The sequence below is a fragment of the Microcebus murinus genome, chromosome 29 (genome assembly GCF_040939455.1).
Source record: "Microcebus murinus isolate Inina chromosome 29, M.murinus_Inina_mat1.0, whole genome shotgun sequence".
Lineage (NCBI taxonomy): Eukaryota > Metazoa > Chordata > Mammalia > Primates > Cheirogaleidae > Microcebus > Microcebus murinus.
The window spans coordinates 105,069-119,624 of record NC_134132.1 but is presented as its reverse complement, the minus strand read 5'-3'; the positions used below and the strand labels follow the sequence as shown (position 1 = coordinate 119,624).

At 62.2% G+C, this 14,556-nt stretch overlaps 6 non-coding genes across 6 annotated transcripts; all 6 read right to left on the bottom strand.

Moving 5' to 3' along the window:
- Window positions 1–950: 950 nt before the first annotated feature.
- On the bottom strand, window positions 951–1,069 carry LOC142865580 (5S ribosomal RNA). Its single transcript, XR_012915784.1, has one exon. It is a non-coding gene; the product is annotated as a 5S ribosomal RNA (ribosomal RNA).
- Window positions 1,070–3,253: 2,184 nt separating this feature from the next.
- On the bottom strand, window positions 3,254–3,372 carry LOC142865578 (5S ribosomal RNA). Its single transcript, XR_012915782.1, has one exon. It is a non-coding gene; the product is annotated as a 5S ribosomal RNA (ribosomal RNA).
- Window positions 3,373–5,567: 2,195 nt separating this feature from the next.
- On the bottom strand, window positions 5,568–5,686 carry LOC142865577 (5S ribosomal RNA). Its single transcript, XR_012915781.1, has one exon. It is a non-coding gene; the product is annotated as a 5S ribosomal RNA (ribosomal RNA).
- Window positions 5,687–7,846: 2,160 nt separating this feature from the next.
- LOC142865576 (5S ribosomal RNA) lies at window positions 7,847–7,965 on the bottom strand. The gene has a single exon (XR_012915780.1). It is a non-coding gene; the product is annotated as a 5S ribosomal RNA (ribosomal RNA).
- Window positions 7,966–10,150: 2,185 nt separating this feature from the next.
- Window positions 10,151–10,269, bottom strand: LOC142865575 (5S ribosomal RNA). Its single transcript, XR_012915779.1, has one exon. It is a non-coding gene; the product is annotated as a 5S ribosomal RNA (ribosomal RNA).
- A 2,188-nt stretch (window positions 10,270–12,457) lies between these two features.
- On the bottom strand, window positions 12,458–12,576 carry LOC142865574 (5S ribosomal RNA). The gene has a single exon (XR_012915778.1). It is a non-coding gene; the product is annotated as a 5S ribosomal RNA (ribosomal RNA).
- Between the last annotated feature and the right edge of the window lie 1,980 nt (window positions 12,577–14,556).

Genomic DNA, 14,556 nt, shown 5'->3' with positions numbered 1-14,556 from the left:
GCTATGAGGAGCAGCGGTGAGAGGGCACCTCTCGTGTTCTCCTGGCCAGAGCTGGAAGCCGTTCCAGTAAGCCAAGTATCCCAAGAATGGACACACGAGCACCAGGTGCGCGCGCCCACCGGCAAATTGGTACGAGCCGACGGACACCTGAGTGGACATAGAGGAGTGACCCTCGTCGGGTGGGTGTCGGGCGGGTGGGGGGAGGGGATGGACCTACACATCCATTAGGAATGGGGTGGGTGCGCACCAACCGGGGGATGGGCGCACTTGAAGCTCGGACGCGAGGGGGGAGGCGGGCAGAGGGCAATGCACCTGACCTTGACATTTGTGCCCCCACGACACGCTGGGAGAAAACGAGAAATAAATGAATGAGAACACAGGGGGGAGGGGGGCACGGGCAATACACGGAACCTTAATACTTGTACTCCCATAATATGCTTGGAAAAAGAGAGAAAAGAAAATGCAATAATGGAGACAAGAGACAGTTTTTTAAAAAATGAATCCGAAGAGAAAAGTGAAAGGAGGCCTGTCCAGCAGGTCTGGGTGTGACTCCGGATCCCCCAACATCCGGTGCCACCACCAAAGAGTCCTACGTGTAGCCCATAGAACCCCCAAAGCAACGGGACGAGTTCTGGTCACATACTCCCTCAAAATGACATCCTGGCCTTCTTCTGGAACTCCCTGCCCTCTCAGACTCTCGAGGTTTCCTCCAGGGTGTGGGTTCCCACAGACCAGACCTTTGGTCTGAGACCTGACAGTCCAGATGCCACGCAGGCTGCCGCGTGGCGGCGGTGTCGCGGCTCGGGACAAGAGGAGGCCCCACGGTGCGGGCCGGGGCGCCTGGCACCGTGGCGGGCGCTGAGGGTCGGGTTGCCCCCCCCCTCCCGGCCGCCTCCGGGCTCCCAGAAAGGGGACAGAACCAGAGGCAGAAAAAAAAAAAAAAAAAAAAAAGCCTACGGCACCCGGTATTCCCAGGCGGTCTCCCATCCAAGTACTAACCAGGCCCGACCCTGCTTAGCTTCCGAGATCAGACGAGATCGGGCGCGTTCAGGGTGGTATGGCCGTAGACGGCGGAGGGCGCGCCTGCCCCGCTCAAGAAGCCGAGCCTCTCTGCGCTTCCCGCCGCCTCCTCCCCCCGCCCCAGGCCCCGCGCCAGCGCTGACCCGCGCCGGGCCGGGCCGGGCCGGGCCGGGCCGGGCCGGGTCGGGCCGGGCGGGCCGGGCCTGTTGAGTTCGCCGCCGCCGGCCGGTTCCCAGGGGCTCCGCGGGACCGGGGTGCCGGGCGGGGCGGGCAGGGTGGGGGGCTGTCTTCACACACACACACACACACACACACACACACACACACACGCACACACACGCACACACAAGGTGCGCCTCCACGGCTGGACCCGCCAAGGTGGAGACCTTCCAGCCCCCCTCCTCTCCTCGCCTCGCCTCCTTCACCTACCCGCCCCCCATCCCCCCCGGCGCGCCGCTGCTGACTGCGCACGCGCGGGGCGCTCGCCCTTTGCCTCCCGCCTCTCTCCCTCACAACCCCTTTGGGCTGCGCCCCCCGCCCTGCGTGTGGGCTGCCGCCTATTCGCCGGGCCAGGGCTGGGGCACAGCGCATGGGGGAGGGGAGCGAGTGTAGGCGCGTGTCTGGGGATGTGTGCCATGGGTGGGGTGGGGGGGTTTGGGGGGCGCTGAAGAAATCAGTCCCCTCCATCTCCTCCCTCTGGAAAACGCCCAAGGCCTTGGAGAACTGCCGGCACCGCTACCCTACTCTGTGTCCTCCTGTGGCCCAGTCCAAGGGGCCTGGGCCTGGCCGGGCGTGGATTGGACCCCAACCACCCTGGGGTGTGGGCTTGCTACAAATCGGCGATTCGATATTTGATTCCGGCTTCATTGAGGTCATTTCACTAATGAGTGCACCGTAAACAGTTTCCTCGTGCATTTGTGAGGGTGGCAACTGAAAGAGAATTTTAAAGCTGACAGAATAGGCGAGGAAAGGCGTAGGACATTTCAAAACCCAGTAAGGAAGACTTTCCCGACAGGCAAGAAAGAAACAAGCAAAGGAAAACACCGGTAGCCCGCCCGGATCAGAGTCTGCTCCTTAGAGAAAGTGCCCTGAGCAGGTTCACGCGTGGGTCGCCAGCGGCCTCCAGAAGCGCGAGGCCTGCAGTCTAGGCAAAAGACACCTGCGCTCGGGTGTGTGTGGCGGCACAATTCACCATTGCAAAGGTGTGGAAACGACCCGAGTGCCCATCGACCCATGAGTGGATTAATAAAATGTGGCGCGTGGACACCACGGAGTGCCGTTCGGCTATGAGGAGCAGCGGTGAGAGGGCACCTCTCGTGTTCTCCTGGCCAGAGCTGGAAGCCGTTCCAGTAAGCCAAGTATCCCAAGAATGGACACACGAGCACCAGGTGCGCGCGCCCACCGGCAAATTGGTACGAGCCGACGGACACCTGAGTGGACATAGAGGAGTGACCCTCGTCGGGTGGGTGTCGGGCGGGTGGGGGGAGGGGATGGACCTACACATCCATTAGGAATGGGGTGGGTGCGCACCAACCGGGGGATGGGCGCACTTGAAGCTCGGACGCGAGGGGGGAGGCGGGCAGAGGGCAATGCACCTGACCTTGACACTTGTGCCCCCACGACACGCTGGGAGAAAACGAGAAATAAATGAATGAGAACACAGGGGGGAGGGGGGCACGGGCAATACACGGAACCTTAATACTTGTACTCCCATAATATGCTTGGAAAAAGAGAGAAAAGAAAATGCAATAATGGAGACAAGAGACAGTTTTTTAAAAAATGAATCCGAAGAGAAAAGTGAAAGGAGGCCTGTCCAGCAGGTCTGGGTGTGACTCCGGATCCCCCAACATCCGGTGCCACCACCAAAGAGTCCTACGTGTAGCCCATAGAACCCCCAAAGCAACGGGACGAGTTCTGGTCACATACTCCCTCAAAATGACATCCTGGCCTTCTTCTGGAACTCCCTGCCCTCTCAGACTCTCGAGGTTTCCTCCAGGGTGTGGGTTCCCACAGACCAGACCTTTGGTCTGAGACCTGACAGTCCAGATGCCACGCAGGCTGCCGCGTGGCGGCGGTGTCGCGGCTCGGGACAAGAGGAGGCCCCACGGTGCGGGCCGGGGCGCCTGGCACCGTGGCGGGCGCTGAGGGTCGGGTTGCCCCCCCCCTCCCGGCCGCCTCCGGGCTCCCAGAAAGGGGACAGAACCAGAGGCAGAAAAAAAAAAAAAAAAAAAAAAGCCTACGGCACCCGGTATTCCCAGGCGGTCTCCCATCCAAGTACTAACCAGGCCCGACCCTGCTTAGCTTCCGAGATCAGACGAGATCGGGCGCGTTCAGGGTGGTATGGCCGTAGACGGCGGAGGGCGCGCCTGCCCCGCTCAAGAAGCCGAGCCTCTCTGCGCTTCCCGCCGCCTCCTCCCCCCGCCCCAGGCCCCGCGCCAGCGCTGACCCGCGCCGGGCCGGGCCGGGCCGGGCCGGGCCGGGCCGGGCCGGGTCGGGCCGGGCGGGCCGGGCCTGTTGAGTTCGCCGCCGCCGCCGCCGGCCGGTTCCCAGGGGCTCCGCGGGACCGGGGTGCCGGGCGGGGCGGGCAGGGTGGGGGGCTGTCTTCACACACACACACACACACACACACACACACACACACACGCACACACACGCACACACAAGGTGCGCCTCCACGGCTGGACCCGCCAAGGTGGAGACCTTCCAGCCCCCCTCCTCTCCTCGCCTCGCCTCCTTCACCTACCCGCCCCCCATCCCCCCCGGCGCGCCGCTGCTGACTGCGCACGCGCGGGGCGCTCGCCCTTTGCCTCCCGCCTCTCTCCCTCACAACCCCTTTGGGCTGCGCCCCCCGCCCTGCGTGTGGGCTGCCGCCTATTCGCCGGGCCAGGGCTGGGGCACAGCGCATGGGGGAGGGGAGCGAGTGTAGGCGCGTGTCTGGGGATGTGTGCCATGGGTGGGGTGGGGGGGTTTGGGGGGCGCTGAAGAAATCAGTCCCCTCCATCTCCTCCCTCTGGAAAACGCCCAAGGCCTTGGAGAACTGCCGGCACCGCTACCCTACTCTGTGTCCTCCTGTGGCCCAGTCCAAGGGGCCTGGGCCTGGCCGGGCGTGGATTGGACCCCAACCACCCTGGGGTGTGGGCTTGCTACAAATCGGCGATTCGATATTTGATTCCGGCTTCATTGAGGTCATTTCACTAATGAGTGCACCGTAAACAGTTTCCTCGTGCATTTGTGAGGGTGGCAACTGAAAGAGAATTTTAAAGCTGACAGAATAGGCGAGGAAAGGCGTAGGACATTTCAAAACCCAGTAAGGAAGACTTTCCCGACAGGCAAGAAAGAAACAAGCAAAGGAAAACACCGGTAGCCCGCCCGGATCAGAGTCTGCTCCTTAGAGAAAGTGCCCTGAGCAGGTTCACGCGTGGGTCGCCAGCGGCCTCCAGAAGCGCGAGGCCTGCAGTCTAGGCAAAAGACACCTGCGCTCGGGTGTGTGTGGCGGCACAATTCACCATTGCAAAGGTGTGGAAACGACCCGAGTGCCCATCGACCCATGAGTGGATTAATAAAATGTGGCGCGTGGACACCACGGAGTGCCGTTCGGCTATGAGGAGCAGCGGTGAGAGGGCACCTCTCGTGTTCTCCTGGCCAGAGCTGGAAGCCGTTCCAGTAAGCCAAGTATCCCAAGAATGGACACACGAGCACCAGGTGCGCGCGCCCACCGGCAAATTGGTACGAGCCGACGGACACCTGAGTGGACATAGAGGAGTGACCCTCGTCGGGTGGGTGTCGGGCGGGTGGGGGGAGGGGATGGACCTACACATCCATTAGGAATGGGGTGGGTGCGCACCAACCGGGGGATGGGCGCACTTGAAGCTCGGACGCGAGGGGGGAGGCGGGCAGAGGGCAATGCACCTGACCTTGACACTTGTGCCCCCACGACACGCTGGGAGAAAACGAGAAATAAATGAATGAGAACACAGGGGGGAGGGGGGCACGGGCAATACACGGAACCTTAATACTTGTACTCCCATAATATGCTTGGAAAAAGAGAGAAAAGAAAATGCAATAATGGAGACAAGAGACAGTTTTTTAAAAAATGAATCCGAAGAGAAAAGTGAAAGGAGGCCTGTCCAGCAGGTCTGGGTGTGACTCCGGATCCCCCAACATCCGGTGCCACCACCAAAGAGTCCTACGTGTAGCCCATAGAACCCCCAAAGCAACGGGACGAGTTCTGGTCACATACTCCCTCAAAATGACATCCTGGCCTTCTTCTGGAACTCCCTGCCCTCTCAGACTCTCGAGGTTTCCTCCAGGGTGTGGGTTCCCACAGACCAGACCTTTGGTCTGAGACCTGACAGTCCAGATGCCACGCAGGCTGCCGCGTGGCGGCGGTGTCGCGGCTCGGGACAAGAGGAGGCCCCACGGTGCGGGCCGGGGCGCCTGGCACCGTGGCGGGCGCTGAGGGTCGGGTTGCCCCCCCCCTCCCGGCCGCCTCCGGGCTCCCAGAAAGGGGACAGAACCAGAGGCAGAAAAAAAAAAAAAAAAAAAAAAGCCTACGGCACCCGGTATTCCCAGGCGGTCTCCCATCCAAGTACTAACCAGGCCCGACCCTGCTTAGCTTCCGAGATCAGACGAGATCGGGCGCGTTCAGGGTGGTATGGCCGTAGACGGCGGAGGGCGCGCCTGCCCCGCTCAAGAAGCCGAGCCTCTCTGCGCTTCCCGCCGCCTCCTCCCCCCGCCCCAGGCCCCGCGCCAGCGCTGACCCGCGCCGGGCCGGGCCGGGCGGGCCGGGCCTGTTGAGTTCGCCGCCGCCGCCGCCGGCCGGTTCCCAGGGGCTCCGCGGGACCGGGGTGCCGGGCGGGGCGGGCAGGGTGGGGGGCTGTCTTCACACACACACACACACACACACACACACACACACACACGCACACACACGCACACACAAGGTGCGCCTCCACGGCTGGACCCGCCAAGGTGGAGACCTTCCAGCCCCCCTCCTCTCCTCGCCTCGCCTCCTTCACCTACCCGCCCCCCATCCCCCCCGGCGCGCCGCTGCTGACTGCGCACGCGCGGGGCGCTCGCCCTTTGCCTCCCGCCTCTCTCCCTCACAACCCCTTTGGGCTGCGCCCCCCGCCCTGCGTGTGGGCTGCCGCCTATTCGCCGGGCCAGGGCTGGGGCACAGCGCATGGGGGAGGGGAGCGAGTGTAGGCGCGTGTCTGGGGATGTGTGCCATGGGTGGGGTGGGGGGGTTTGGGGGGCGCTGAAGAAATCAGTCCCCTCCATCTCCTCCCTCTGGAAAACGCCCAAGGCCTTGGAGAACTGCCGGCACCGCTACCCTACTCTGTGTCCTCCTGTGGCCCAGTCCAAGGGGCCTGGGCCTGGCCGGGCGTGGATTGGACCCCAACCACCCTGGGGTGTGGGCTTGCTACAAATCGGCGATTCGATATTTGATTCCGGCTTCATTGAGGTCATTTCACTAATGAGTGCACCGTAAACAGTTTCCTCATGCATTTGTGAGGGTGGCAACTGAAAGAGAATTTTAAAGCTGACAGAATAGGCGAGGAAAGGCGTAGGACATTTCAAAACCCAGTAAGGAAGACTTTCCCGACAGGCAAGAAAGAAACAAGCAAAGGAAAACACCGGTAGCCCGCCCGGATCAGAGTCTGCTCCTTAGAGAAAGTGCCCTGAGCAGGTTCACGCGTGGGTCGCCAGCGGCCTCCAGAAGCGCGAGGCCTGCAGTCTAGGCAAAAGACACCTGCGCTCGGGTGTGTGTGGCGGCACAATTCACCATTGCAAAGGTGTGGAAACGACCCGAGTGCCCATCGACCCATGAGTGGATTAATAAAATGTGGCGCGTGGACACCACGGAGTGCCGTTCGGCTATGAGGAGCAGCGGTGAGAGGGCACCTCTCGTGTTCTCCTGGCCAGAGCTGGAAGCCGTTCCAGTAAGCCAAGTATCCCAAGAATGGACACACGAGCACCAGGTGCGCGCGCCCACCGGCAAATTGGTACGAGCCGACGGACACCTGAGTGGACATAGAGGAGTGACCCTCGTCGGGTGGGTGTCGGGCGGGTGGGGGGAGGGGATGGACCTACACATCCATTAGGAATGGGGTGGGTGCGCACCAACCGGGGGATGGGCGCACTTGAAGCTCGGACGCGAGGGGGGAGGCGGGCAGAGGGCAATGCACCTGACCTTGACACTTGTGCCCCCACGACACGCTGGGAGAAAACGAGAAATAAATGAATGAGAACACAGGGGGGAGGGGGGCACGGGCAATACACGGAACCTTAATACTTGTACTCCCATAATATGCTTGGAAAAAGAGAGAAAAGAAAATGCAATAATGGAGACAAGAGACAGTTTTTTAAAAAATGAATCCGAAGAGAAAAGTGAAAGGAGGCCTGTCCAGCAGGTCTGGGTGTGACTCCGGATCCCCCAACATCCGGTGCCACCACCAAAGAGTCCTACGTGTAGCCCATAGAACCCCCAAAGCAACGGGACGAGTTCTGGTCACATACTCCCTCAAAATGACATCCTGGCCTTCTTCTGGAACTCCCTGCCCTCTCAGACTCTCGAGGTTTCCTCCAGGGTGTGGGTTCCCACAGACCAGACCTTTGGTCTGAGACCTGACAGTCCAGATGCCACGCAGGCTGCCGCGTGGCGGCGGTGTCGCGGCTCGGGACAAGAGGAGGCCCCACGGTGCGGGCCGGGGCGCCTGGCACCGTGGCGGGCGCTGAGGGTCGGGTTGCCCCCCCCCTCCCGGCCGCCTCCGGGCTCCCAGAAAGGGGACAGAACCAGAGGCAGAAAAAAAAAAAAAAAAAAAAAAGCCTACGGCACCCGGTATTCCCAGGCGGTCTCCCATCCAAGTACTAACCAGGCCCGACCCTGCTTAGCTTCCGAGATCAGACGAGATCGGGCGCGTTCAGGGTGGTATGGCCGTAGACGGCGGAGGGCGCGCCTGCCCCGCTCAAGAAGCCGAGCCTCTCTGCGCTTCCCGCCGCCTCCTCCCCCCGCCCCAGGCCCCGCGCCAGCGCTGACCCGCGCCGGGCCGGGCCGGGCCGGGCCGGGCCGGGTCGGGCCGGGCGGGCCGGGCCTGTTGAGTTCGCCGCCGCCGCCGCCGGCCGGTTCCCAGGGGCTCCGCGGGACCGGGGTGCCGGGCGGGGCGGGCAGGGTGGGGGGCTGTCTTCACACACACACACACACACACACACACACACACACACACGCACACACACGCACACACAAGGTGCGCCTCCACGGCTGGACCCGCCAAGGTGGAGACCTTCCAGCCCCCCTCCTCTCCTCGCCTCGCCTCCTTCACCTACCCGCCCCCCATCCCCCCCGGCGCGCCGCTGCTGACTGCGCACGCGCGGGGCGCTCGCCCTTTGCCTCCCGCCTCTCTCCCTCACAACCCCTTTGGGCTGCGCCCCCCGCCCTGCGTGTGGGCTGCCGCCTATTCGCCGGGCCAGGGCTGGGGCACAGCGCATGGGGGAGGGGAGCGAGTGTAGGCGCGTGTCTGGGGATGTGTGCCATGGGTGGGGTGGGGGGGTTTGGGGGGCGCTGAAGAAATCAGTCCCCTCCATCTCCTCCCTCTGGAAAACGCCCAAGGCCTTGGAGAACTGCCGGCACCGCTACCCTACTCTGTGTCCTCCTGTGGCCCAGTCCAAGGGGCCTGGGCCTGGCCGGGCGTGGATTGGACCCCAACCACCCTGGGGTGTGGGCTTGCTACAAATCGGCGATTCGATATTTGATTCCGGCTTCATTGAGGTCATTTCACTAATGAGTGCACCGTAAACAGTTTCCTCGTGCATTTGTGAGGGTGGCAACTGAAAGAGAATTTTAAAGCTGACAGAATAGGCGAGGAAAGGCGTAGGACATTTCAAAACCCAGTAAGGAAGACTTTCCCGACAGGCAAGAAAGAAACAAGCAAAGGAACACACCGGTAGCCCGCCCGGATCAGAGTCTGCTCCTTAGAGAAAGTGCCCTGAGCAGATTCACGCGTGGGTCGCCAGCGGCCTCCAGAAGCGCGAGGCCTGCAGTCTAGGCAAAAGACACCTGCGCTCGGGTGTGTGTGGCGGCACAATTCACCATTGCAAAGGTGTGGAAACGACCCGAGTGCCCATCGACCCATGAGTGGATTAATAAAATGTGGCGCGTGGACACCACGGAGTGCCGTTCGGCTATGAGGAGCAGCGGTGAGAGGGCACCTCTCGTGTTCTCCTGGCCAGAGCTGGAAGCCGTTCCAGTAAGCCAAGTATCCCAAGAATGGACACACGAGCACCAGGTGCGCGCGCCCACCGGCAAATTGGTACGAGCCGACGGACACCTGAGTGGACATAGAGGAGTGACCCTCGTCGGGTGGGTGTCGGGCGGGTGGGGGGAGGGGATGGACCTACACATCCATTAGGAATGGGGTGGGTGCGCACCAACCGGGGGATGGGCGCACTTGAAGCTCGGACGCGAGGGGGGAGGCGGGCAGAGGGCAATGCACCTGACCTTGACACTTGTGCCCCCACGACACGCTGGGAGAAAACGAGAAATAAATGAATGAGAACACAGGGGGGAGGGGGGCACGGGCAATACACGGAACCTTAATACTTGTACTCCCATAATATGCTTGGAAAAAGAGAGAAAAGAAAATGCAATAATGGAGACAAGAGACAGTTTTTTAAAAAATGAATCCGAAGAGAAAAGTGAAAGGAGGCCTGTCCAGCAGGTCTGGGTGTGACTCCGGATCCCCCAACATCCGGTGCCACCACCAAAGAGTCCTACGTGTAGCCCATAGAACCCCCAAAGCAACGGGACGAGTTCTGGTCACATACTCCCTCAAAATGACATCCTGGCCTTCTTCTGGAACTCCCTGCCCTCTCAGACTCTCGAGGTTTCCTCCAGGGTGTGGGTTCCCACAGACCAGACCTTTGGTCTGAGACCTGACAGTCCAGATGCCACGCAGGCTGCCGCGTGGCGGCGGTGTCGCGGCTCGGGACAAGAGGAGGCCCCACGGTGCGGGCCGGGGCGCCTGGCACCGTGGCGGGCGCTGAGGGTCGGGTTGCCCCCCCCCTCCCGGCCGCCTCCGGGCTCCCAGAAAGGGGACAGAACCAGAGGCAGAAAAAAAAAAAAAAAAAAAAAAGCCTACGGCACCCGGTATTCCCAGGCGGTCTCCCATCCAAGTACTAACCAGGCCCGACCCTGCTTAGCTTCCGAGATCAGACGAGATCGGGCGCGTTCAGGGTGGTATGGCCGTAGACGGCGGAGGGCGCGCCTGCCCCGCTCAAGAAGCCGAGCCTCTCTGCGCTTCCCGCCGCCTCCTCCCCCCGCCCCAGGCCCCGCGCCAGCGCTGACCCGCGCCGGGCCGGGCCGGGCCGGGCCGGGCCGGGCCGGGTCGGGCCGGGCGGGCCGGGCCTGTTGAGTTCGCCGCCGCCGCCGCCGGCCGGTTCCCAGGGGCTCCGCGGGACCGGGGTGCCGGGCGGGGCGGGCAGGGTGGGGGGCTGTCTTCACACACACACACACACACACACACACACACACACACGCACACACACGCACACACAAGGTGCGCCTCCACGGCTGGACCCGCCAAGGTGGAGACCTTCCAGCCCCCCTCCTCTCCTCGCCTCGCCTCCTTCACCTACCCGCCCCCCATCCCCCCCGGCGCGCCGCTGCTGACTGCGCACGCGCGGGGCGCTCGCCCTTTGCCTCCCGCCTCTCTCCCTCACAACCCCTTTGGGCTGCGCCCCCCGCCCTGCGTGTGGGCTGCCGCCTATTCGCCGGGCCAGGGCTGGGGCACAGCGCATGGGGGAGGGGAGCGAGTGTAGGCGCGTGTCTGGGGATGTGTGCCATGGGTGGGGTGGGGGGGTTTGGGGGGCGCTGAAGAAATCAGTCCCCTCCATCTCCTCCCTCTGGAAAACGCCCAAGGCCTTGGAGAACTGCCGGCACCGCTACCCTACTCTGTGTCCTCCTGTGGCCCAGTCCAAGGGGCCTGGGCCTGGCCGGGCGTGGATTGGACCCCAACCACCCTGGGGTGTGGGCTTGCTACAAATCGGCGATTCGATATTTGATTCCGGCTTCATTGAGGTCATTTCACTAATGAGTGCACCGTAAACAGTTTCCTCATGCATTTGTGAGGGTGGCAACTGAAAGAGAATTTTAAAGCTGACAGAATAGGCGAGGAAAGGCGTAGGACATTTCAAAACCCAGTAAGGAAGACTTTCCCGACAGGCAAGAAAGAAACAAGCAAAGGAAAACACCGGTAGCCCGCCCGGATCAGAGTCTGCTCCTTAGAGAAAGTGCCCTGAGCAGGTTCACGCGTGGGTCGCCAGCGGCCTCCAGAAGCGCGAGGCCTGCAGTCTAGGCAAAAGACACCTGCGCTCGGGTGTGTGTGGCGGCACAATTCACCATTGCAAAGGTGTGGAAGCGACCCGAGTGCCCATCGACCCATGAGTGGATTAATAAAATGTGGCGCGTGGACACCACGGAGTGCCGTTCGGCTATGAGGAGCAGCGGTGAGAGGGCACCTCTCGTGTTCTCCTGGCCAGAGCTGGAAGCCGTTCCAGTAAGCCAAGTATCCCAAGAATGGACACACGAGCACCAGGTGCGCGCGCCCACCGGCAAATTGGTACGAGCCGACGGACACCTGAGTGGACATAGAGGAGTGACCCTCGTCGGGTGGGTGTCGGGCGGGTGGGGGGAGGGGATGGACCTACACATCCATTAGGAATGGGGTGGGTGCGCACCAACCGGGGGATGGGCGCACTTGAAGCTCGGACGCGAGGGGGGAGGCGGGCAGAGGGCAATGCACCTGACCTTGACATTTGTGCCCCCACGACACGCTGGGAGAAAACGAGAAATAAATGAATGAGAACACAGGGGGGAGGGGGGCACGGGCAATACACGGAACCTTAATACTTGTACTCCCATAATATGCTTGGAAAAAGAGAGAAAAGAAAATGCAATAATGGAGACAAGAGACAGTTTTTTAAAAAATGAATCCGAAGAGAAAAGTGAAAGGAGGCCTGTCCAGCAGGTCTGGGTGTGACTCCGGATCCCCCAACATCCGGTGCCACCACCAAAGAGTCCTACGTGTAGCCCATAGAACCCCCAAAGCAACGGGACGAGTTCTGGTCACATACTCCCTCAAAATGACATCCTGGCCTTCTTCTGGAACTCCCTGCCCTCTCAGACTCTCGAGGTTTCCTCCAGGGTGTGGGTTCCCACAGACCAGACCTTTGGTCTGAGACCTGACAGTCCAGATGCCACGCAGGCTGCCGCGTGGCGGCGGTGTCGCGGCTCGGGACAAGAGGAGGCCCCACGGTGCGGGCCGGGGCGCCTGGCACCGTGGCGGGCGCTGAGGGTCGGGTTGCCCCCCCCCTCCCGGCCGCCTCCGGGCTCCCAGAAAGGGGACAGAACCAGAGGCAGAAAAAAAAAAAAAAAAAAAAAAGCCTACGGCACCCGGTATTCCCAGGCGGTCTCCCATCCAAGTACTAACCAGGCCCGACCCTGCTTAGCTTCCGAGATCAGACGAGATCGGGCGCGTTCAGGGTGGTATGGCCGTAGACGGCGGAGGGCGCGCCTGCCCCGCTCAAGAAGCCGAGCCTCTCTGCGCTTCCCGCCGCCTCCTCCCCCCGCCCCAGGCCCCGCGCCAGCGCTGACCCGCGCCGGGCCGGGCCGGGCCGGGCCGGGCCGGGCCGGGTCGGGCCGGGCGGGCCGGGCCTGTTGAGTTCGCCGCCGCCGCCGCCGGCCGGTTCCCAGGGGCTCCGCGGGACCGGGGTGCCGGGCGGGGCGGGCAGGGTGGGGGGCTGTCTTCACACACACACTCACACACACACACACACACACACGCACACGCACACACACGCACACACAAGGTGCGCCTCCACGGCTGGACCCGCCAAGGTGGAGACCTTCCAGCCCCCCTCCTCTCCTCGCCTCGCCTCCTTCACCTACCCGCCCCCCATCCCCCCCCGGCGCGCCGCTGCTGACTGCGCACCCGCGGGGCGCTCGCCCTTTGCCTCCCGCCTCTCTCCCTCACAACCCCTTTGGGCTGCGCCCCCCGCCCTGCGTGTGGGCTGCCGCCTATTCGCCGGGCCAGGGCTGGGGCACAGCGCATGGGGGAGGGGAGCGAGTGTAGGCGCGTGTCTGGGGATGTGTGCCATGGGTGGGGTGGGGGGGTTTGGGGGGCGCTGAAGAAATCAGTCCCCTCCATCTCCTCCCTCTGGAAAACGCCCAAGGCCTTGGAGAACTGCCGGCACCGCTACCCTACTCTGTGTCCTCCTGTGGCCCAGTCCAAGGGGCCTGGGCCTGGCCGGGCGTGGATTGGACCCCAACCACCCTGGGGTGTGGGCTTGCTACAAATCGGCGATTCGATATTTGATTCCGGCTTCATTGAGGTCATTTCACTAATGAGTGCACCGTAAACAGTTTCCTCATGCATTTGTGAGGGTGGCAACTGAAAGAGAATTTTAAAGCTGACAGAATAGGCGAGGAAAGGCGTAGGACATTTCAAAACCCAGTAAGGAAGACTTTCCCGACAGGCAAGAAAGAAACAAGCAAAGGAAAACACCGGTAGCCCGCCCGGATCAGAGTCTGCTCCTTAGAGAAAGTGCCCTGAGCAGGTTCACGCGTGGGTCGCCAGCGGCCTCCAGAAGCGCGAGGCCTGCAGTCTAGGCAAAAGACACCTGCGCTCGGGTGTGTGTGGCGGCACAATTCACCATTGCAAAGGTGTGGAAACGACCCGAGTGCCCATCGACCCATGAGTGGATTAATAAAATGTGGCGCGTGGACACCACGGAGTGCCGTTCGGCTATGAGGAGCAGCGGTGAGAGGGCACCTCTCGTGTTCTGGCCAGAGCTGGAAGCCGTTCCAGTAAGCCAAGTATCCCAAGAATGGACACACGAGCACCAGGTGCGCGCGCCCACCGGCAAATTGGTACGAGCCGACGGACACCTGAGTGGACATAGAGGAGTGACCCTCGTCGGGTGGGTGTCGGGCGGGTGGGGGGAGGGGATGGACCTACACATCCATTAGGAATGGGGTGGGTGCGCACCAACCGGGGGATGGGCGCACTTGAAGCTCGGACGCGAGGGGGGAGGCGGGCAGAGGGCAATGCACCTGACCTTGACATTTGTGCCCCCACGACACGCTGGGAGAAAACGAGAAATAAATGAATGAGAACACAGGGGGGAGGGGGGCACGGGCAATACACGGAACCTTAATACTTGTACTCCCATAATATGCTTGGAAAAAGAGAGAAAAGAAAATGCAATAATGGAGACAAGAGACAGTTTTTTAAAAAATGAATCCGAAGAGAAAAGTGAAAGGAGGCCTGTCCAGCAGGTCTGGGTGTGACTCCGGATCCCCCAACATCCGGTGCCACCACCAAAGAGTCCTACGTGTAGCCCATAGAACCCCCAAAGCAACGGGACGAGTTCTGGTCACATACTCCCTCAAAATGACATCCTGGCCTTCTTCTGGAACTCCCTGCCCTCTCAGACTCTCGAGGTTTCCTCCAGGGTGTGGGTTCCCACAGACCAGACCTT